Below are 22,411 nucleotides of genomic sequence, written 5' to 3'. Positions count from 1 at the left end.
TAGGCAGTAACACCAGCTTGTGCTGCCCGTAAACCCAAGCAAAAAAGCTTACAGCACCTGGTATTCCCAGGCGGTCTTCCTACCAAGTACTAACCAGGCCCGGCTCTATTTGGCTGCCGAGATCGGACGAGATCGGGCGCTTAGAGAGCGGTGTGGCCGTAAGCTGCATTTGACATCATCAACAGCTCTTAAAAACGCTGGAGAAGCAGAATGCATGACACTTGCTAAGAAGAAGATAAATGTGGCAAAGTACAAAGTACTATAACTGTACTGGTCTGTTACGCCCCTGTCTAGGGGGTCAGGGTGCAACATACAAAGATAAATTAGGATGTTCCCTCTCCGGTCTCCAAACCATAATCCAGGATCGAGATGTTCCAACAGAATGATATTTATTTTAAACGAAAGAAAGTGTCAAACAAAACATGACACTACAACTCAGGGCGAACCAAGGCCAACATAATAAACAAAATAAGCCATTTCCCACAGAAAGTGCTAGCTAGCCTGATAGAAATAAACAAACCAAAAGACAGTCGCTAACCATAACTCCCTAATGTGAAAACAGTCCAAAGAAAATGGCAGTTCACCCCTACAGATTTAATACTATTTACAAAATATACAATTTATAAACAAAACCACGGCACAAAACCTAACAATTCAAAAATGCTAAATACGGTTTGGAAACCAAGAACAGCAAACAGGTGCTGATGCCAGAAAGAGCCTCGCTAGCTGTTGGGAACCGTACTTTTAAAACTCCAGGAAGTGTAGGATGGACCAATCAGCTTCCTGTACTGCCCCCCAATCCGGCCAATCAGGCAGGGCACCTATAAGAACAAGAAAATAAAAACAACACATATGGCCAGGACCGTAACATGGTCTACTAGTAATGAAGCACGATGGTTGGCAAACCAATAAAGTAGCAAAACAGCAATGAAAGAACAAAATTTGATGAAAATATAGAACAATTTCTATGAATAAATAGGCAGTAACACCAGCTTGTGCTGCCCGTAAACCCAAGCAAAAAAGCTTACAGCACCTGGTATTCCCAGGCGGTCTTCCTACCAAGTACTAACCAGGCCCGGCTCTATTTGGCTGCCGAGATCGGACGAGATCGGGCGCTTAGAGAGCGGTGTGGCCGTAAGCTGCATTTGACATCATCAACAGCTCTTAAAAACGCTAGAGAAGCAGAATGCATGACACTTACTAAGAAGAAGATAAATGTGGCAAAGTACAAAGTACTATAACTGTACTGGTCTGTTACGCCCCTGTCTAGGGGGTCAGGGTGCAACATACAAAGATAAATTAGCATGTTCCCTCTCCGATCACCAAACCAAAATCCAGGATCGAGATGTTCCAACAGAATGATATTTATTTTAAACGAAAGAAAGTGACAAACAAAAAATGACACAACTCATGGCGAACCAAGGCCAACATAATAAACAAAATAAGCCATTTCCCACAGAAAGTGCTAGCTAGCCTGATAGAAATAAACAAACCAAAAGACAGTCGCTAACCCTAACTCCCTAATGTGAAAACGGTCCAAAGAAAATGGCAGTTCACCCCTACAGATTTAATACTATTTACAAAATATACAATTTATAACAAAACCACGTCACAAAACCTAACAATTCAAAAATGCTAAATAAGGTTTGGAAACCAAGAACAGCAAACAGGTGCTGATGCCAGAAAGAGCCTCGCTTGCTGTTGGGAACCGTACTTTTAAAACTCCAGGAAGTGTAGGATGGACCAATCAGCTTCCTGTACTGCCCCCCAATCCGGCCAATCAGGCAGGGCACCTATAAGAACAAGAAAATAAAAACAACACATATGGCCAGGACCGTAACATGGTCTACTAGTAATGAAGCACGATGGTTGGCAAACCAATAAAGTAGCAAAACAGCAATGAAAGAACAAAATTTGATGAAAATATAGAACAATTTCTATGAATAAATAGGCAGTAACACCAGCTTGTGCTGCCCGTAAACCCAAGCAAAAAAGCTTACAGCACCTGGTATTCCCAGGCGGTCTTCCTACCAAGTACTAACCAGGCCCGGCTCTATTTGGCTGCCGAGATCGGACGAGATCGGGCGCTTAGAGAGCGGTGTGGCCGTAAGCTGCATTTGACATCATCAACAGCTCTTAAAAACGCTAGAGAAGCAGAATGCATGACACTTACTAAGAAGAAGATAAATGTGGCAAAGTACAAAGTACTATAACTGTACTGGTCTGTTACGCCCCTGTCTAGGGGGTCAGGGTGCAACATACAAAGATAAATTAGCATGTTCCCTCTCCGATCACCAAACCAAAATCCAGGATCGAGATGTTCCAACAGAATGATATTTATTTTAAACGAAAGAAAGTGACAAACAAAAAATGACACAACTCATGGCGAACCAAGGCCAACATAATAAACAAAATAAGCCATTTCCCACAGAAAGTGCTAGCTAGCCTGATAGAAATAAACAAACCAAAAGACAGTCGCTAACCCTAACTCCCTAATGTGAAAACGGTCCAAAGAAAATGGCAGTTCACCCCTACAGATTTAATACTATTTACAAAATATACAATTTATAACAAAACCACGTCACAAAACCTAACAATTCAAAAATGCTAAATAAGGTTTGGAAACCAAGAACAGCAAACAGGTGCTGATGCCAGAAAGAGCCTCGCTTGCTGTTGGGAACCGTACTTTTAAAACTCCAGGAAGTGTAGGATGGACCAATCAGCTTCCTGTACTGCCCCCCAATCCGGCCAATCAGGCAGGGCACCTATAAGAACAAGAAAATAAAAACAACACATATGGCCAGGACCGTAACATGGTCTACTAGTAATGAAGCACGATGGTTGGCAAACCAATAAAGTAGCAAAACAGCAATGAAAGAACAAAATTTGATGAAAATATAGAACAATTTCTATGAATAAATAGGCAGTAACACCAGCTTGTGCTGCCCGTAAACCCAAGCAAAAAAGCTTACAGCACCTGGTATTCCCAGGCGGTCTTCCTACCAAGTACTAACCAGGCCCGGCTCTATTTGGCTGCCGAGATCGGACGAGATCGGGCGCTTAGAGAGCGGTGTGGCCGTAAGCTGCATTTGACATCATCAACAGCTCTTAAAAACGCTGGAGAAGCAGAATGCATGACACTTGCTAAGAAGAAGATAAATGTGGCAAAGTACAAAGTACTATAACTGTACTGGTCTGTTACGCCCCTGTCTAGGGGGTCAGGGTGCAACATACAAAGATAAATTAGCATGTTCCCTCTCCGATCCCCAAACCAAAATCCAGGATCGAGATGTTCCAACAGAATGATATTTATTTTAAACGAAAGAAAGTGACAAACAAAAAATGACACAACTCAGGGCGAACCAAGGCCAACATAATAAACAAAATAAGCCATTTCCCACAGAAAGTGCTAGCTAGCCTGATAGAAATAAACAAACCAAAAGACAGTCGCTAACCCTAACTCCCTAATGTGAAAACGGTCCAAAGAAAATGGCAGTTCACCCCTACAGATTTAATACTATTTACAAAATATACAATTTATAACAAAACCACGTCACAAAACCTAACAATTCAAAAATGCTAAATAAGGTTTGGAAACCAAGAACAGCAAACAGGTGCTGATGCCAGAAAGAGCCTCGCTTGCTGTTGGGAACCGTACTTTTAAAACTCCAGGAAGTGTAGGATGGACCAATCAGCTTCCTGTACTGCCCCCCAATCCGGCCAATCAGGCAGGGCACCTATAAGAACAAGAAAATAAAAACAACACATATGGCCAGGACCGTAACATGGTCTACTAGTAATGAAGCACGATGGTTGGCAAACCAATAAAGTAGCAAAACAGCAATGAAAGAACAAAATTTGATGAAAATATAGAACAATTTCTATGAATAAATAGGCAGTAACACCAGCTTGTGCTGCCCGTAAACCCAAGCAAAAAAGCTTACAGCACCTGGTATTCCCAGGCGGTCTTCCTACCAAGTACTAACCAGGCTCGGCTCTATTTGGCTGCCGAGATCGGACGAGATCGAGCGCTTAGAGAGCGGTGGGGCCGTAAGCTGCATTTGACATCATCAACAGCTCTTAAAAACGCTGGAGAAGCAGAATGCATGACACTTGCTAAGAAGAAGATAAATGTGGCAAAGTACAAAGTACTATAACTGTACTGGTCTGTTACGCCCCTGTCTAGGGGGTCAGGGTGCAACATACAAAGATAAATTAGCATGTTCCCTCTCCGATCCCCAAACCAAAATCCAGGATCGAGATGTTCCAACAGAATGATATTTATTTTAAACGAAAGAAAGTGACAAACAAAAAATGACACAACTCATGGCGAACCAAGGCCAACATAATAAACAAAATAAGCCATTTCCCACAGAAAGTGCTAGCTAGCCTGATAGAAATAAACAAACCAAAAGACAGTCGCTAACCCTAACTCCCTAATGTGAAAACGGTCCAAAGAAAATGGCAGTTCACCCCTACAGATTTAATACTATTTACAAAATATACAATTTATAACAAAACCACGTCACAAAACCTAACAATTCAAAAATGCTAAATAAGGTTTGGAAACCAAGAACAGCAAACAGGTGCTGATGCCAGAAAGAGCCTCGCTTGCTGTTGGGAACCGTACTTTTAAAACTCCAGGAAGTGTAGGATGGACCAATCAGCTTCCTGTACTGCCCCCCAATCCGGCCAATCAGGCAGGGCACCTATAAGAACAAGAAAATAAAAACAACACATATGGCCAGGACCGTAACATGGTCTACTAGTAATGAAGCACGATGGTTGGCAAACCAATAAAGTAGCAAAACAGCAATGAAAGAACAAAATTTGATGAAAATATAGAACAATTTCTATGAATAAATAGGCAGTAACACCAGCTTGTGCTGCCCGTAAACCCAAGCAAAAAAGCTTACAGCACCTGGTATTCCCAGGCGGTCTTCCTACCAAGTACTAACCAGGCCCGGCTCTATTTGGCTGCCGAGATCGGACGAGATCGGGCGCTTAGAGAGCGGTGTGGCCGTAAGCTGCATTTGACATCATCAACAGCTCTTAAAAACGCTGGAGAAGCAGAATGCATGACACTTGCTAAGAAGAAGATAAATATGGCAAAGTACAAAGTACTATAACTGTACTGGTCTGTTACGCCCCTGTCTAGGGGGTCAGGGTGAAACATACAAAGATAAATTTGGATGTTCCCTCTCCGATCCTCAAACCAAAATCCAGGATTGAGATGTTCCAACAGAATGATATTTATTTTAAACGAAAGAAAGTGTCAAACAAAACATGACACTACAACTCATGGCGAACCAAGGCCAACATAATAAACAAAATAAGCCATTTCCCACAGAAAGTGTTAGCTAGCCTGATAAAAATAAACAAACCAAAAGATAGTCGCTAACCCTAACTCCCTAATGTGAAAACACTCCAAAGAAAATGGCAGTTCACCCCTACAGATTTAATACTATTTACAAAATATACAATTTATAAACAAAACCACGGCACAAAACCTAACAATTCAAAAATGCTAAATAAGGTTTGGAAACCAAGAACAGCAAACAGGTGCTGCTGCCAGAAAGAGCCTCGCTAGCTGTTGGGAACCGTACTTTTAAAACTCCAGGAAGTGAAGGATGGACCAATCAGCTTCCTGTACTGCCCCCCAATCCGGCAGATAAGGCAGGGCACCTATAAGAACAACAAAATAAAAACAACACATATGGCCAGGACCGTAACATGGTCTACTAGTAATGAAGCACGATGGTTGACAAACCAATAAAGTAGCAAAACAGCAATGAAAGAACAAAATTTGATGAAAATATGGAACAATTTCTATGAATAAATAGGCAGTAACACCAGCTTGTGCTGCCCGTAAACCCAAGCAAAAAAACTTACAGCACCTGGTATTCCCAGGCGGTCTTCCTACCAAGTACTAACCAGGCCCGGCTCTATTTGGCTGCCGAGATCGGACGAGATCGGGCGCTTAGAGAGCGGTGTGGCCGTAAGCTGCATTTGACATCATCAACAGCTCCTAAAACCGCTGGAGAAGCAGAATGCATGACACTTGCTAAGAAGAAGATAAATGTGGCAAAGTACAAAGTACTATAACTGTACTGGTCTGTTACGCCGCTGTCTAGGGGGTCAGGGTGCAACATACAAAGATAAATTAGCATGTTCCCTCTCCGATCCCCAAACCAAAATCCAGGATCGAGATGTTCCAACAGAATGATATTTATTTTAAACGAAAGAAAGTGTCAAACAAAACATGACACTACAACTCAGGGCGAACCAAGGCCAACATAATAAACAAAATAAGCCATTTCCCACAGAAAGTGCTAGCTAGCCTGATAGAAATAAACAAACCAAAAGACAGTCGCTAACCCTAACTCCCTAATGTGAAAACACTCCAAAGAAAATGGCAGTTCACCCCTACAGATTTAATACTATTTACAAAATATACAATTTATAAACAAAACCACGGCACAAAACCTAACAATTCAAAAATGCTAAATAAGGTTTGGAAACCAAGAACAGCAAACAGGTGCTGATGCCAGAAAGAGCCTCGCTTGCTGTTGGGAACCGTACTTTTAAAACTCCAGGAAGTGTAGGATGGACCAATCAGCTTCCTGTACTGCCCCCCAATCCGGCCAATCAGGCAGGGCACCTATAAGAACAACAAAATAAAAACAACACATATGGCCAGGACCGTAACATGGTCTACTAGTAATGAAGCACGATGGTTGGCAAACCAATAAAGTAGCAAAACAGCAATGAAAGAACAAAATTTGATGAAAATATAGAACAATTTCTATGAATAAATAGGCAGTAACACCAGCTTGTGCTGCCCGTAAACCCAAGCAAAAAAGCTTACAGCACCTGGTATTCCCAGGCGGTCTTCCTACCAAGTACTAACCAGGCCCGGCTCTATTTGGCTGCCGAGATCGGACGAGATCGGGCGCTTAGAGAGCAGTGTGGCCGTAAGCTGCATTTGACATCATCAACAGCTCTTAAAAACGCTGGAGAAGCAGAATGCATGACACTTGCTAAGAAGAAGATAAATGTGGCAAAGTACAAAGTACTATAACTGTACTGGTCTGTTACGCCCCTGTCTAGGGGGTCAGGGTGCAACATACAAAGATAAATTAGCATGTTCCCTCTCCGATCCCCAAACCAAAATCCAGGATCGAGATGTTCCAACAGAATGATATTTATTTTAAACGAAAGAAAGTGTCAAACAAAACATGACACTACAACTCAGGGCGAACCAAGGCCAACATAATAAACAAAATAAGCCATTTCCCACAGAAAGTGCTAGCTAGCCTGATAGAAATAAACAAACCAAAAGACAGTCGCTAACCCTAACTCCCTAATGTGAAAACAGTCCAAAGAAAATGGCAGTTCACCCCTACAGATTTAATACTATTTACAAAATATACAATTTATAAACAAAACCACGGCACAAAACCTAACAATTCAAAAATGCTAAATAAGGTTTGGAAACCAAGAACAGCAAACAGGTGCTGATGCCAGAAAGAGCCTCGCTAGCTGTTGGGAACCGTACTTTTAAAACTCCAGGAAGTGTAGGATGGACCAATCAGCTTCCTGTACTGCCCCCCAATCCGGCCAATCAGGCAGGGCACCTATAAGAACAACAAAATAAAAACAACACATATGGCCAGGACCGTAACATGGTCTACTAGTAATGAAGCACGATGGTTGGCAAACCAATAAAGTAGCAAAACAGCAATGAAAGAACAAAATTTGATGAAAATATAGAACAATTTCTATGAATAAATAGGCAGTAACACCAGCTTGTGCTGCCCGTAAACCCAAGCAAAAAAGCTTACAGCACCTGGTATTCCCAGGCGGTCTTCCTACCAAGTACTAACCAGGCCCGGCTCTATTTGGCTGCCGAGATCGGACGAGATCGGGCGCTTAGAGAGCGGTGGGGCCGTAAGCTGCATTTGACATCATCAACAGCTCTTAAAAACGCTGGAGAAGCAGAATGCATGACACTTGCTAAGAAGAAGATAAATGTGGCAAAGTACAAAGTACTATAACTGTACTGGTCTGTTACGCCCCTGTCTAGGGGGTCAGGGTGCAACATACAAAGATAAATTAGCATGTTCCCTCTCCGATCCCCAAACCAAAATCCAGGATCGAGATGTTCCAACAGAATGATATTTATTTTAAACGAAAGAAAGTGACAAACAAAAAATGACACAACTCATGGCGAACCAAGGCCAACATAATAAACAAAATAAGCCATTTCCCACAGAAAGTGCTAGCTAGCCTGATAGAAATAAACAAACCAAAAGACAGTCGCTAACCCTAACTCCCTAATGTGAAAACGGTCCAAAGAAAATGGCAGTTCACCCCTACAGATTTAATACTATTTACAAAATATACAATTTATAACAAAACCACGTCACAAAACCTAACAATTCAAAAATGCTAAATAAGGTTTGGAAACCAAGAACAGCAAACAGGTGCTGATGCCAGAAAGAGCCTCGCTTGCTGTTGGGAACCGTACTTTTAAAACTCCAGGAAGTGTAGGATGGACCAATCAGCTTCCTGTACTGCCCCCCAATCCGGCCAATCAGGCAGGGCACCTATAAGAACAAGAAAATAAAAACAACACATATGGCCAGGACCGTAACATGGTCTACTAGTAATGAAGCACGATGGTTGGCAAACCAATAAAGTAGCAAAACAGCAATGAAAGAACAAAATTTGATGAAAATATAGAACAATTTCTATGAATAAATAGGCAGTAACACCAGCTTGTGCTGCCCGTAAACCTAAGCAAAAAAGCTTACAGCACCTGGTATTCCCAGGCGGTCTTCCTACCAAGTTCTAACCAGGCTCGGCTCTATTTGGCTGCCGAGATCGGACGAGATCGAGCGCTTAGAGAGCGGTGGGGCCGTAAGCTGCATTTGACATTATCAACAGCTCTTAAAAACGCTGGAGAAGCAGAATGCATGACACTTGCTAAGAAGAAGATAAATGTGGCAAAGTACAAAGTACTATAACTGTACTGGTCTGTTACGCCCCTGTCTAGGGGGTCAGGGTGCAACATACAAAGATAAATTAGCATGTTCCCTCTCCGATCCCCAAACCAAAATCCAGGATCGAGATGTTCCAACAGAATGATATTTATTTTAAACGAAAGAAAGTGACAAACAAAAAATGACACAACTCATGGCGAACCAAGGCCAACATAATAAACAAAATAAGCCATTTCCCACAGAAAGTGCTAGCTAGCCTGATAGAAATAAACAAACCAAAAGACAGTCGCTAACCCTAACTCCCTAATGTGAAAACGGTCCAAAGAAAATGGCAGTTCACCCCTACAGATTTAATACTATTTACAAAATATACAATTTATAACAAAACCACGTCACAAAACCTAACAATTCAAAAATGCTAAATAAGGTTTGGAAACCAAGAACAGCAAACAGGTGCTGATGCCAGAAAGAGCCTCGCTTGCTGTTGGGAACCGTACTTTTAAAACTCCAGGAAGTGTAGGATGGACCAATCAGCTTCCTGTACTGCCCCCCAATCTGGCCAATCAGGCAGGGCACCTATAAGAACAAGAAAATAAAAACAACACATATGGCCAGGACCGTAACATGGTCTACTAGTAATGAAGCACGATGGTTGGCAAACCAATAAAGTAGCAAAACAGCAATGAAAGAACAAAATTTGATGAAAATATAGAACAATTTCTATGAATAAATAGGCAGTAACACCAGCTTGTGCTGCCCGTAAACCCAAGCAAAAAAGCTTACAGCACCTGGTATTCCCAGGCGGTCTTCCTACCAAGTACTAACCAGGCCCGGCTCTATTTGGCTGCCGAGATCGGACGAGATCGGGCGCTTAGAGAGCGGTGTGGCCGTAAGCTGCATTTGACATCATCAACAGCTCTTAAAAACGCTGGAGAAGCAGAATGCATGACACTTGCTAAGAAGAAGATAAATGTGGCAAAGTACAAAGTACTATAACTGTACTGGTCTGTTACGCCCCTGTCTAGGGGGTCAGGGTGCAACATACAAAGATAAATTAGGATGTTCCCTCTCCGGTCTCCAAACCATAATCCAGGATCGAGATGTTCCAACAGAATGATATTTATTTTAAACGAAAGAAAGTGTCAAACAAAACATGACACTACAACTCAGGGCGAACCAAGGCCAACATAATAAACAAAATAAGCCATTTCCCACAGAAAGTGCTAGCTAGCCTGATAGAAATAAACAAACCAAAAGACAGTCGCTAACCCTAACTCCCTAATGTGAAAACGGTCCAAAGAAAATGGCAGTTCACCCCTACAGATTTAATACTATTTACAAAATATACAATTTATAACAAAACCACGTCACAAAACCTAACAATTCAAAAATGCTAAATAAGGTTTGGAAACCAAGAACAGCAAACAGGTGCTGATGCCAGAAAGAGCCTCGCTTGCTGTTGGGAACCGTACTTTTAAAACTCCAGGAAGTGTAGGATGGACCAATCAGCTTCCTGTACTGCCCCCCAATCCGGCCAATCAGGCAGGGCACCTATAAGAACAAGAAAATAAAAACAACACATATGGCCAGGACCGTAACATGGTCTACTAGTAATGAAGCACGATGGTTGGCAAACCAATAAAGTAGCAAAACAGCAATGAAAGAACAAAATTTGATGAAAATATAGAACAATTTCTATGAATAAATAGGCAGTAACACCAGCTTGTGCTGCCCGTAAACCCAAGCAAAAAAGCTTACAGCACCTGGTATTCCCAGGCGGTCTTCCTACCAAGTACTAACCAGGCCCGGCTCTATTTGGCTGCCGAGATCGGACGAGATCGGGCGCTTAGAGAGCGGTTTGGCCGTAAGCTGCATTTGACATCATCAACAGCTCTTAAAAACGCTAGAGAAGCACAATGCATGACACTTACTAAGAAGAAGATAAATGTGGCAAAGTACAAAGTACTATAACTGTACTGGTCTGTTACGCCCCTGTCTAGGGGGTCAGGGTGCAACATACAAAGATAAATTAGCATGTTCCCTCTCCGATCCCCAAACCAAAATCCAGGATCGAGATGTTCCAACAGAATGATATTTATTTTAAACGAAAGAAAGTGACAAACAAAAAATGACACAACTCATGGCGAACCAAGGCCAACATAATAAACAAAATAAGCCATTTCCCACAGAAAGTGCTAGCTAGCCTGATAGAAATAAACAAACCAAAAGACAGTCGCTAACCCTAACTCCCTAATGTGAAAACGGTCCAAAGAAAATGGCAGTTCACCCCTACAGATTTAATACTATTTACAAAATATACAATTTATAACAAAACCACGTCACAAAACCTAACAATTCAAAAATGCTAAATAAGGTTTGGAAACCAAGAACAGCAAACAGGTGCTGATGCCAGAAAGAGCCTCGCTTGCTGTTGGGAACCGTACTTTTAAAACTCCAGGAAGTGTAGGATGGACCAATCAGATTCCTGTACTGCCCCCCAATCCGGCCAATCAGGCAGGGCACCTATAAGAACAAGAAAATAAAAACAACACATATGGCCAGGACCGTAACATGGTCTACTAGTAATGAAGCACGATGGTTGGCAAACCAATAAAGTAGCAAAACAGCAATGAAAGAACAAAATTTGATGAAAATATAGAACAATTTCTATGAATAAATAGGCAGTAACACCAGCTTGTGCTGCCCGTAAACCCAAGCAAAAAAGCTTACAGCACCTGGTATTCCCAGGCGGTCTTCCTACCAAGTACTAACCAGGCCCGGCTCTATTTGGCTGCTGAGATCGGACGAGATCGGGCGCTTAGAGAGCGGTTTGGCCGTAAGCTGCATTTGACATCATCAACAGCTCTTAAAAACGCTAGAGAAGCACAATGCATGACACTTACTAAGAAGAAGATAAATGTGGCAAAGTACAAAGTACTATAACTGTACTGGTCTGTTACGCCCCTGTCTAGGGGGTCAGGGTGCAACATACAAAGATAAATTAGCATGTTCCCTCTCCGATCCCCAAACCAAAATCCAGGATCGAGATGTTCCAACAGAATGATATTTATTTTAAACGAAAGAAAGTGACAAACAAAAAATGACACAACTCATGGCGAACCAAGGCCAACATAATAAACAAAATAAGCCATTTCCCACAGAAAGTGCTAGCTAGCCTGATAGAAATAAACAAACCAAAAGACAGTCGCTAACCCTAACTCCCTAATGTGAAAACGGTCCAAAGAAAATGGCAGTTCACCCCTACAGATTTAATACTATTTACAAAATATACAATTTATAACAAAACCACGTCACAAAACCTAACAATTCAAAAATGCTAAATAAGGTTTGGAAACCAAGAACAGCAAACAGGTGCTGATGCCAGAAAGAGCCTCGCTTGCTGTTGGGAACCGTACTTTTAAAACTCCAGGAAGTGTAGGATGGACCAATCAGCTTCCTGTACTGCCCCCCAATCCGGCCAATCAGGCAGGGCACCTATAAGAACAAGAAAATAAAAACAACACATATGGCCAGGACCGTAACATGGTCTACTAGTAATGAAGCACGATGGTTGGCAAACCAATAAAGTAGCAAAACAGCAATGAAAGAACAAAATTTGATGAAAATATAGAACAATTTCTATGAATAAATAGGCAGTAACACCAGCTTGTGCTGCCCGTAAACCCAAGCAAAAAAGCTTACAGCACCTGGTATTCCCAGGCGGTCTTCCTACCAAGTACTAACCAGGCCCGGTTCTATTTGGCTGCCGAGATCGGACGAGATCGGGCGCTTAGAGAGCGGTGTGGCCGTAAGCTGCATTTGACATCATCAACAGCTCTTAAAAACGCTGGAGAAGCAGAATGCATGACACTTGCTAAGAAGAAGATAAATGTGGCAAAGTACAAAGTACTATAACTGTACTGGTCTTTTACGCCCCTGTCTAGGGGGTCAGGGTGCAACATACAAAGATAAATTAGCATGTTCCCTCTCCGATCCCCAAACCAAAATCCAGGATCGAGATGTTCCAACAGAATGATATTTATTTTAAACGAAAGAAAGTGACAAACAAAAAATGACACAACTCAGGGCGAACCAAGGCCAACATAATAAACAAAATAAGCCATTTCCCACAGAAAGTGCTAGCTAGCCTGATAGAAATAAACAAACCAAAAGACAGTCGCTAACCCTAACTCCCTAATGTGAAAACGGTCCAAAGAAAATGGCAGTTCACCCCTACAGATTTAATACTATTTACAAAATATACAATTTATAACAAAACCACGTCACAAAACCTAACAATTCAAAAATGCTAAATACGGTTTGGAAACCAAGAACAGCAAACAGGTGCTGATGCCAGAAAGAGCCTCGCTTGCTGTTGGGAACCGTACTTTTAAAACTCCAGGAAGTGTAGGATGGACCAATCAGCTTCCTGTACTGCCCCCCAATCCGGCCAATCAGGCAGGGCACCTATAAGAACAAGAAAATAAAAACAACACATATGGCCAGGACCGTAACATGGTCTACTAGTAATGAAGCACGATGGTTGGCAAACCAATAAAGTAGCAAAACAGCAATGAAAGAACAAAATTTGATGAAAATATAGAACAATTTCTATGAATAAATAGGCAGTAACACCAGCTTGTGCTGCCCGTAAACCCAAGCAAAAAAGCTTACAGCACCTGGTATTCCCAGGCGGTCTTCCTACCAAGTACTAACCAGGCCCGGCTCTATTTGGCTGCCGAGATCGGACGAGATCGGGCGCTTAGAGAGCGGTGGGGCCGTAAGCTGCATTTGACATCATCAACAGCTCTTAAAAACGCTGGAGAAGCAGAATGCATGACACTTGCTAAGAAGAAGATAAATGTGGCAAAGTACAAAGTACTATAACTGTACTGGTCTGTTACGCCCCTGTCTAGGGGGTCAGGGTGCAACATACAAAGATAAATTAGCATGTTCCCTCTCCGATCCCCAAACCAAAATCCAGGATCGAGATGTTCCAACAGAATGATATTTATTTTAAACGAAAGAAAGTGACAAACAAAAAATGACACAACTCATGGCGAACCAAGGCCAACATAATAAACAAAATAAGCCATTTCCCACAGAAAGTGCTAGCTAGCCTGATAGAAATAAACAAACCAAAAGACAGTCGCTAACCCTAACTCCCTAATGTGAAAACGGTCCAAAGAAAATGGCAGTTCACCCCTACAGATTTAATACTATTTACAAAATATACAATTTATAACAAAACCACGTCACAAAACCTAACAATTCAAAAATGCTAAATAAGGTTTGGAAACCAAGAACAGCAAACAGGTGCTGATGCCAGAAAGAGCCTCGCTTGCTGTTAGGAACCGTACTTTTAAAACTCCAGGAAGTGTAGGATGGACCAATCAGCTTCCTGTACTGCCCCCCAATCCGGCCAATCAGGCAGGGCACCTATAAGAACAAGAAAATAAAAACAACACATATGGCCAGGACCGTAACATGGTCTACTAGTAATGAAGCACGATGGTTGGCAAACCAATAAAGTAGCAAAACAGCAATGAAAGAACAAAATTTGATGAAAATATAGAACAATTTCTATGAATAAATAGGCAGTAACACCAGCTTGTGCTGCCCGTAAACCCAAGCAAAAAAGCTTACAGCACCTGGTATTCCCAGGCGGTCTTCCTACCAAGTACTAACCAGGCCCGGCTCTATTTGGCTGCCGAGATCGGACGAGATCGGGCGCTTAGAGAGCGGTGTGGCCGTAAGCTGCATTTGACATCATCAACAGCTCTTAAAAACGCTGGAGAAGCAGAATGCATGACACTTGCTAAGAAGAAGATAAATATGGCAAAGTACAAAGTACTATAACTGTACTGGTCTGTTACGCCCCTGTCTAGGGGGTCAGGGTGAAACAGACAAAGATAAATTTGGATGTTCCCTCTCCGATCCTCAAACCAAAATCCAGGATTGAGATGTTCCAACAGAATGATATTTATTTTAAACGAAAGAAAGTGTCAAACAAAACATGACTCTACAACTCAGGGCGAACCAAGGCCAACATAATAAACAAAATAAGCCATTTCCCACCGAAAGTGTTAGCTAGCCTGATAGAAATAAACAAACCAAAAGATAGTCGCTAACCCTAACTCCCTAATGTGAAAACACTCCAAAGAAAATGGCAGTTCACCCCTACAGATTTAATACTATTTACAAAATATACAATTTATAAACAAATCCACGGCACAAAACCTAACAATTCAAAAATGCTAAATAAGGTTTGGAAACCAAGAAAAGCAAACAGGTGCTGATGCCAGAAAGAGCCTCGCTAGCTGTTGGGAACCGTACTTTTAAAACTCCAGGAAGTGTAGGATGGACCAATCAGCTTCCTGTACTGCCCCCCAATCCGGCCAATCAGGCAGGGCACCTATAAGAACAAGAAAATAAAAACAACACATATGGCCAGGACTGTAACATGGTCTACTAGTAATGAAGCACGATGGTTGGCAAACCAATAAAGTAGCAAAACAGCAATGAAAGAACAAAATTTGATGAAAATATAGAACAATTTCTATGAATAAATAGGCAGTAACACCAGCTTGTGCTGCCCGTAAACCCAAGCAAAGAAGCTTACAGCACGTGGTATTCCCAGGCGGTCTTCCTACCAAGTACTAACAAGGCCCGGCCATATTTGGCTGCTGAGATCGGACGGGATCAGGCGCTTAGAGAGCAGTGTGGCCGTAAGCTGCATTTGACATCATCAACAGCTCTTAAAAACGCTGGAGAAGCAGAATGCATGACACTTGCTAAGAAGAAGATAAATGTGGCAAAGTACAAAGTACTATAACTGTACTGGTCTGTTACGCCCCTGTCTAGGGGGTCAGGGTGCAACATACAAAGATAAATTAGCATGTTCCCTCTCCGATCCCCAAACCAAAATCCAGGATCGAGATGTTCCAACAGAATGATATTTATTTTAAACGAAAGAAAGTGTCAAACAAAACATGACACTACAACTCAGGGCGAACCAAGGCCAACATAATAAACAAAATAAGCCATTTCCCACAGAAAGTGCTAGCTAGCCTGATAGAAATAAACAAACCAAAAGACAGTCGCTAACCCTAACTCCCTAATGTGAAAACAGTCCAAAGAAAATGGCAGTTCACCCCTACAGATTTAATACTATTTACAAAATATACAATTTATAAACAAAACCACGGCACAAAACCTAACAATTCAAAAATGCTAAATAAGGTTTGGAAACCAAGAACAGCAAACAGGTGCTGATGCCAGAAAGAGCCTCGCTAGCTGTTGGGAACCGTACTTTTAAAACTCCAGGAAGTGTAGGATGGACCAATCAGCTTCCTGTACTGCCCCCCAATCCGGCCAATCAGGCAGGGCACCTATAAGAACAACAAAATAAAAACAACACATATGGCCAGGACCGTAACATGGTCTACTAGTAATGAAGCACGATGGTTGGCAAACCAATAAAGTAGCAAAACAGCAATGAAAGAACAAAATTTGATGAAAATATAGAACAATTTCTATGAATAAATAGGCAGTAACACCAGCTTGTGCTGCCCGTAAACCCAAGCAAAAAAGCTTACAGCACCTGGTATTCCCAGGCGGTCTTCCTACCAAGTACTAACCAGGCCCGGCTCTATTTGGCTGCCGAGATCGGACGAGATCGGGCACTTAGAGAGCGGTGTGGCCGTAAGCTGCATTTGACATCATCAACAGCTCTTAAAAACGCTGGAGAAGCAGAATGCATGACACTTGCTAAGAAGAAGATAAATATGGCAAAGTACAAAGTACTATAACTGTACTGGTCTGTTACGCCGCTGTCTAGGGGGTCAGGGTGCAACATACAAAGATAAATTAGCATGTTCCCTCTCCGATCCCCAAACCAAAATCCAGGATCGAGATGTTCCAACAGAATGATATTTATTTTAAACGAAAGAAAGTGTCAAACAAAACATGACACTACAACTCAGGGCGAACCAAGGCCAACATAATAAACAAAATAAGCCATTTCCCACAGAAAGTGCTAGCTAGCCTGATAGAAATAAACAAACCAAAAGACAGTCGCTAACCCTAACTCCCTAATGTGAAAACACTCCAAAGAAAATGGCAGTTCACCCCTACAGATTTAATACTATTTACAAAATATACAATTTATAAACAAAACCACGGCACAAAACCTAACAATTCAAAAATGCTAAATAAGGTTTGGAAACCAAGAACAGCAAACAGGTGCTGATGCCAGAAAGAGCCTCGCTTGCTGTTGGGAACCGTACTTTTAAAACTCCAGGAAGTGTAGGATGGACCAATCAGCTTCCTGTACTGCCCCCCAATCCGGCCAATCAGGCAGGGCACCTATAAGAACAAGAAAATAAAAACAACACATATGGCCAGGACCGTAACATGGTCTACTAGTAATGAAGCACGATGGTTGGCAAACCAATAAAGTAGCAAAACAGCAATGAAAGAACAAAATTTGATGAAAATATAGAACAATTTCTATGAATAAATAGGCAGTAACACCAGCTTGTGCTGCCCGTAAACCCAAGCAAAAAAGCTTACAGCACCTGGTATTCCCAGGCGGTCTTCCTACCAAGTACTAACCAGGCCCGGCTCTATTTGGCTGCCGAGATCGGACGAGATCGGGCGCTTAAAGAGCGGTGTGGCCGTAAGCTGCATTTGACATCATCAACAGCTCTTAAAAACGCTGGAGAAGCAGAATGCATGACACTTGCTAAGAAGAAGATAAATGTGGCAAAGTACAAAGTACTATAACTGTACTGGTCTGTTACGCCCCTGTCTAGGGGGTCAGGGTGCAACATACAAAGATAAATTAGCATGTTCCCTCTCCGATCCCCAAACCAAAATCCAGGATCGAGATGTTCCAACAGAATGATATTTATTTTAAACGAAAGAAAGTGACAAACAAAAAATGACACAACTCAGGGCGAACCAAGGCCAACATAATAAACAAAATAAGCCATTTCCCACAGAAAGTGCTAGCTAGCCTGATAGAAATAAACAAACCAAAAGACAGTCGCTAACCCTAACTCCCTAATGTGAAAACGGTCCAAAGAAAATGGCAGTTCACCCCTACAGATTTAATACTATTTACAAAATATACAATTTATAACAAAACCACGTCACAAAACCTAACAATTCAAAAATGCTAAATAAGGTTTGGAAACCAAGAACAGCAAACAGGTGCTGATGCCAGAAAGAGCCTCGCTTGCTGTTGGGAACCGTACTTTTAAAACTCCAGGAAGTGTAGGATGGACCAATCAGCTTCCTGTACTGCCCCCCAATCCGGCCAATCAGGCAGGGCACCTATAAGAAAAAGAAAATAAAAACAACACATATGGCCAGGACCGTAACATGGTCTACTAGTAATGAAGCACGATGGTTGGCAAACCAATAAAGTAGCAAAACAGCAATGAAAGAACAAAATTTGATGAAAATATAGAACAATTTCTATGAATAAATAGGCAGTAACACCAGCTTGTGCTGCCCGTAAACCCAAGCAAAAAAGCTTACAGCACCTGGTATTCCCAGGCGGTCTTCCTACCAAGTACTAACCAGGCCCGGCTCTATTTGGCTGCCGAGATCGGACGAGATCGGGCGCTTAGAGAGCGTGTGGCCGTAAGCTGCATTTGACATCATCAACAGCTCTTAAAAACGCTAGAGAAGCAGAATGCATGACACTTACTAAGAAGAAGATAAATGTGGCAAAGTACAAAGTACTATAACTGTACTGGTCTGTTACGCCCCTGTCTAGGGGGTCAGGGTGCAACATACAAAGATAAATTAGCATGTTCCCTCTCCGATCCCCAAACCAAAATCCAGGATCGAGATGTTCCAACAGAATGATATTTATTTTAAACGAAAGAAAGTGACAAACAAAAAATGACACAACTCAGGGCGAACCAAGGCCAACATAATAAACAAAATAAGCCATTTCCCACAGAAAGTGCTAGCTAGCCTGATAGAAATAAACAAACCAAAAGACAGTCGCTAACCTTAACTCCCTAATGTGAAAACGGTCCAAAGAAAATGGCAGTTCACCCCTACAGATTTAATACTATTTACAAAATATACAATTTATAACAAAACCACGTCACAAAACCTAACAATTCAAAAATGCTAAATAAGGTTTGGAAACCAAGAACAGCAAACAGGTGCTGATGCCAGAAAGAGCCTCGCTTGCTGTTGGGAACCGTACTTTTAAAACTCCAGGAAGTGTAGGATGGACCAATCAGCTTCCTGTACTGCCCCCCAATCCGGCCAATCAGGCAGGGCACCTATAAGAACAAGAAAATAAAAACAACACATATGGCCAGGACCGTAACATGGTCTACTAGTAATGAAGCACGATGGTTGGCAAACCAATAAAGTAGCAAAACAGCAATGAAAGAACAAAATTTGATGAAAATATAGAACAATTTCTATGAATAAATAGGCAGTAACACCAGCTTGTGCTGCCCGTAAACCCAAGCAAAAAAGCTTACAGCACCTGGTATTCCCAGGCGGTCTTCCTACCAAGTACTAACCAGGCCCGGCTCTATTTGGCTGCCGAGATCGGACGAGATCGGGCGCTTAGAGAGCGGTGTGGCCGTAAGCTGCATTTGACATCATCAACAGCTCTTAAAAACGCTGGAGAAGCAGAATGCATGACACTTGCTAAGAAGAAGATAAATGTGGCAAAGTACAAAGTACTATAACTGTACTGGTCTGTTACGCCCCTGTCTAGGGGGTCAGGGTGCAACATACAAAGATAAATTAGGATGTTCCCTCTCCGGTCTCCAAACCATAATCCAGGATCGAGATGTTCCAACAGAATGATATTTATTTTAAACGAAAGAAAGTGTCAAACAAAACATGACACTACAACTCAGGGCGAACCAAGGCCAACATAATAAACAAAATAAGCCATTTCCCACAGAAAGTGCTAGCTAGCCTGATAGAAATAAACAAACCAAAAGACAGTCGCTAACCATAACTCCCTAATGTGAAAACAGTCCAAAGAAAATGGCAGTTCACCCCTACAGATTTAATACTATTTACAAAATATACAATTTATAAACAAAACCACGGCACAAAACCTAACAATTCAAAAATGCTAAATACAGTTTGGAAACCAAGAACAGCAAACAGGTGCTGATGCCAGAAAGAGCCTCGCTAGCTGTTGGGAACCGTACTTTTAAAACTCCAGGAAGTGTAGGATGGACCAATCAGCTTCCTGTACTGCCCCCCAATCCGGCCAATCAGGCAGGTCACCTATAAGAAAAAGAAAATAAAAACAACACATATGGCCAGGACCGTAACATGGTCTACTAGTAATGAAGCACGATGGTTGGCAAACCAATAAAGTAGCAAAACAGCAATGAAAGAACAAAATTTGATGAAAATATAGAACAATTTCTATGAATAAATAGGCAGTAACACCAGCTTGTGCTGCCCGTAAACCCAAGCAAAAAAGCTTACAGCACCTGGTATTCCCAGGCGGTCTTCCTACCAAGTACTAACCAGGCCCGGCTCTATTTGGCTGCCGAGATCGGACGAGATCGGGCGCTTAGAGAGCGGTGTGGCCGTAAGCTGCATTTGACATCATCAACAGCTCTTAAAAACGCTGGAGAAGCAGAATGCATGACACTTGCTAAGAAGAAGATAAATGTGGCAAAGTACAAAGTACTATAACTGTACTGGTCTGTTACGCCCCTGTCTAGGGGGTCAGGGTGCAACATACAAAGATAAATTAGGATGTTCCCTCTCCGGTCTCCAAACCATAATCCAGGATCGAGATGTTCCAACAGAATGATATTTATTTTAAACGAAAGAAAGTGTCAAACAAAACATGACACTACAACTCAGGGCGAACCAAGGCCAACATAATAAACAAAATAAGCCATTTCCCACAGAAAGTGCTAGCTAGCCTGATAGAAATAAACAAACCAAAAGACAGTCGCTAACCCTAACTCCCTAATGTGAAAACGGTCCAAAGAAAATGGCAGTTCACCCCTACAGATTTAATACTATTTACAAAATATACAATTTATAACAAAACCACGTCACAAAACCTAACAATTCAAAAATGCTAAATAAGGTTTGGAAACCAAGAACAGCAAACAGGTGCTGATGCCAGAAAGAGCCTCGCTTGCTGTTGGGAACCGTACTTTTAAAACTCCAGGAAGTGTAGGATGGACCAATCAGCTTCCTGTACTGCCCCCCAATCCGGCCAATCAGGCAGGGCACCTATAAGAACAAGAAAATAAAAACAACACATATGGCCAGGACCGTAACATGGTCTACTAGTAATGAAGCACGATGGTTGGCAAACCAATAAAGTAGCAAAACAGCAATGAAAGAACAAAATTTGATGAAAATATAGAACAATTTCTATGAATAAATAGGCAGTAACACCAGCTTGTGCTGCCCGTAAACCCAAGCAAAAAAGCTTACAGCACCTGGTATTCCCAGGCGGTCTTCCTACCAAGTACTAACCAGGCCCGGTTCTATTTGGCTGCCGAGATCGGACGAGATCGGGCGCTTAGAGAGCGGTGTGGCCGTAAGCTGCATTTGACATCATCAACAGCTCTTAAAAACGCTGGAGAAGCAGAATGCATGACACTTGCTAAGAAGAAGATAAATGTGGCAAAGTACAAAGTACTATAACTGTACTGGTCTTTTACGCCCCTGTCTAGGGGGTCAGGGTGCAACATACAAAGATAAATTAGCATGTTCCCTCTCCGATCCCCAAACCAAAATCCAGGATCGAGATGTTCCAACAGAATGATATTTATTTTAAACGAAAGAAAGTGACAAACAAAAAATGACACAACTCAGGGCGAACCAAGGCCAACATAATAAACAAAATAAGCCATTTCCCACAGAAAGTGCTAGCTAGCCTGATAGAAATAAACAAACCAAAAGACAGTCGCTAACCCTAACTCCCTAATGTGAAAACGGTCCAAAGAAAATGGCAGTTCACCCCTACAGATTTAATACTATTTACAAAATATACAATTTATAACAAAACCACGTCACAAAACCTAACAATTCAAAAATGCTAAATACGGTTTGGAAACCAAGAACAGCAAACAGGTGCTGATGCCAGAAAGAGCCTCGCTTGCTGTTGGGAACCGTACTTTTAAAACTCCAGGAAGTGTAGGATGGACCAATCAGCTTCCTGTACTGCCCCCCAATCCGGCCAATCAGGCAGGGCACCTATAAGAACAAGAAAATAAAAACAACACATATGGCCAGGACCGTAACATGGTCTACTAGTAATGAAGCACGATGGTTGGCAAACCAATAAAGTAGCAAAACAGCAATGAAAGAACAAAATTTGATGAAAATATAGAACAATTTCTATGAATAAATAGGCAGTAACACCAGCT

General features: G+C 41.9%; 23 pseudogenes; all 23 read right to left on the bottom strand.

Annotated features, from left to right (window-relative positions):
• Positions 1-45: 45 nt before the first annotated feature.
• On the bottom strand, positions 46-164 carry LOC137115046 (5S ribosomal RNA; annotated as a pseudogene).
• Positions 165-1,021: 857 nt separating this feature from the next.
• On the bottom strand, positions 1,022-1,140 carry LOC137115045 (5S ribosomal RNA; annotated as a pseudogene).
• Positions 1,141-1,993: 853 nt separating this feature from the next.
• On the bottom strand, positions 1,994-2,112 carry LOC137115044 (5S ribosomal RNA; annotated as a pseudogene).
• An 853-nt stretch (positions 2,113-2,965) lies between these two features.
• LOC137115043 (5S ribosomal RNA) lies at positions 2,966-3,084 on the bottom strand (annotated as a pseudogene).
• An 853-nt stretch (positions 3,085-3,937) lies between these two features.
• Positions 3,938-4,056, bottom strand: LOC137114709 (5S ribosomal RNA; annotated as a pseudogene).
• Positions 4,057-4,909: 853 nt separating this feature from the next.
• Positions 4,910-5,028, bottom strand: LOC137115042 (5S ribosomal RNA; annotated as a pseudogene).
• An 857-nt stretch (positions 5,029-5,885) lies between these two features.
• LOC137115229 (5S ribosomal RNA) lies at positions 5,886-6,004 on the bottom strand (annotated as a pseudogene).
• Positions 6,005-6,861: 857 nt separating this feature from the next.
• Positions 6,862-6,980, bottom strand: LOC137115252 (5S ribosomal RNA; annotated as a pseudogene).
• Positions 6,981-7,837: 857 nt separating this feature from the next.
• LOC137114498 (5S ribosomal RNA) lies at positions 7,838-7,956 on the bottom strand (annotated as a pseudogene).
• Positions 7,957-8,809: 853 nt separating this feature from the next.
• LOC137114765 (5S ribosomal RNA) lies at positions 8,810-8,928 on the bottom strand (annotated as a pseudogene).
• An 853-nt stretch (positions 8,929-9,781) lies between these two features.
• On the bottom strand, positions 9,782-9,900 carry LOC137115041 (5S ribosomal RNA; annotated as a pseudogene).
• An 856-nt stretch (positions 9,901-10,756) lies between these two features.
• On the bottom strand, positions 10,757-10,875 carry LOC137115181 (5S ribosomal RNA; annotated as a pseudogene).
• An 853-nt stretch (positions 10,876-11,728) lies between these two features.
• On the bottom strand, positions 11,729-11,847 carry LOC137114614 (5S ribosomal RNA; annotated as a pseudogene).
• An 853-nt stretch (positions 11,848-12,700) lies between these two features.
• LOC137114564 (5S ribosomal RNA) lies at positions 12,701-12,819 on the bottom strand (annotated as a pseudogene).
• An 853-nt stretch (positions 12,820-13,672) lies between these two features.
• LOC137114497 (5S ribosomal RNA) lies at positions 13,673-13,791 on the bottom strand (annotated as a pseudogene).
• An 853-nt stretch (positions 13,792-14,644) lies between these two features.
• On the bottom strand, positions 14,645-14,763 carry LOC137115040 (5S ribosomal RNA; annotated as a pseudogene).
• Positions 14,764-15,620: 857 nt separating this feature from the next.
• On the bottom strand, positions 15,621-15,739 carry LOC137114775 (5S ribosomal RNA; annotated as a pseudogene).
• Positions 15,740-16,596: 857 nt separating this feature from the next.
• On the bottom strand, positions 16,597-16,715 carry LOC137115242 (5S ribosomal RNA; annotated as a pseudogene).
• An 857-nt stretch (positions 16,716-17,572) lies between these two features.
• On the bottom strand, positions 17,573-17,691 carry LOC137114863 (5S ribosomal RNA; annotated as a pseudogene).
• Positions 17,692-18,544: 853 nt separating this feature from the next.
• Positions 18,545-18,662, bottom strand: LOC137114684 (5S ribosomal RNA; annotated as a pseudogene).
• An 853-nt stretch (positions 18,663-19,515) lies between these two features.
• On the bottom strand, positions 19,516-19,634 carry LOC137115037 (5S ribosomal RNA; annotated as a pseudogene).
• An 857-nt stretch (positions 19,635-20,491) lies between these two features.
• On the bottom strand, positions 20,492-20,610 carry LOC137115036 (5S ribosomal RNA; annotated as a pseudogene).
• Positions 20,611-21,466: 856 nt separating this feature from the next.
• Positions 21,467-21,585, bottom strand: LOC137114563 (5S ribosomal RNA; annotated as a pseudogene).
• Positions 21,586-22,411: the final 826 nt, after the last annotated feature.

Source organism: Channa argus, unplaced genomic scaffold (assembly GCF_033026475.1).
Source record: "Channa argus isolate prfri unplaced genomic scaffold, Channa argus male v1.0 Contig020, whole genome shotgun sequence".
In the NCBI taxonomy this organism is placed as follows: domain Eukaryota; kingdom Metazoa; phylum Chordata; class Actinopteri; order Anabantiformes; family Channidae; genus Channa; species Channa argus.
The sequence above is the reverse complement of the archived record's forward strand: the minus strand, read 5'-3'. Positions and strand labels throughout refer to the sequence as shown.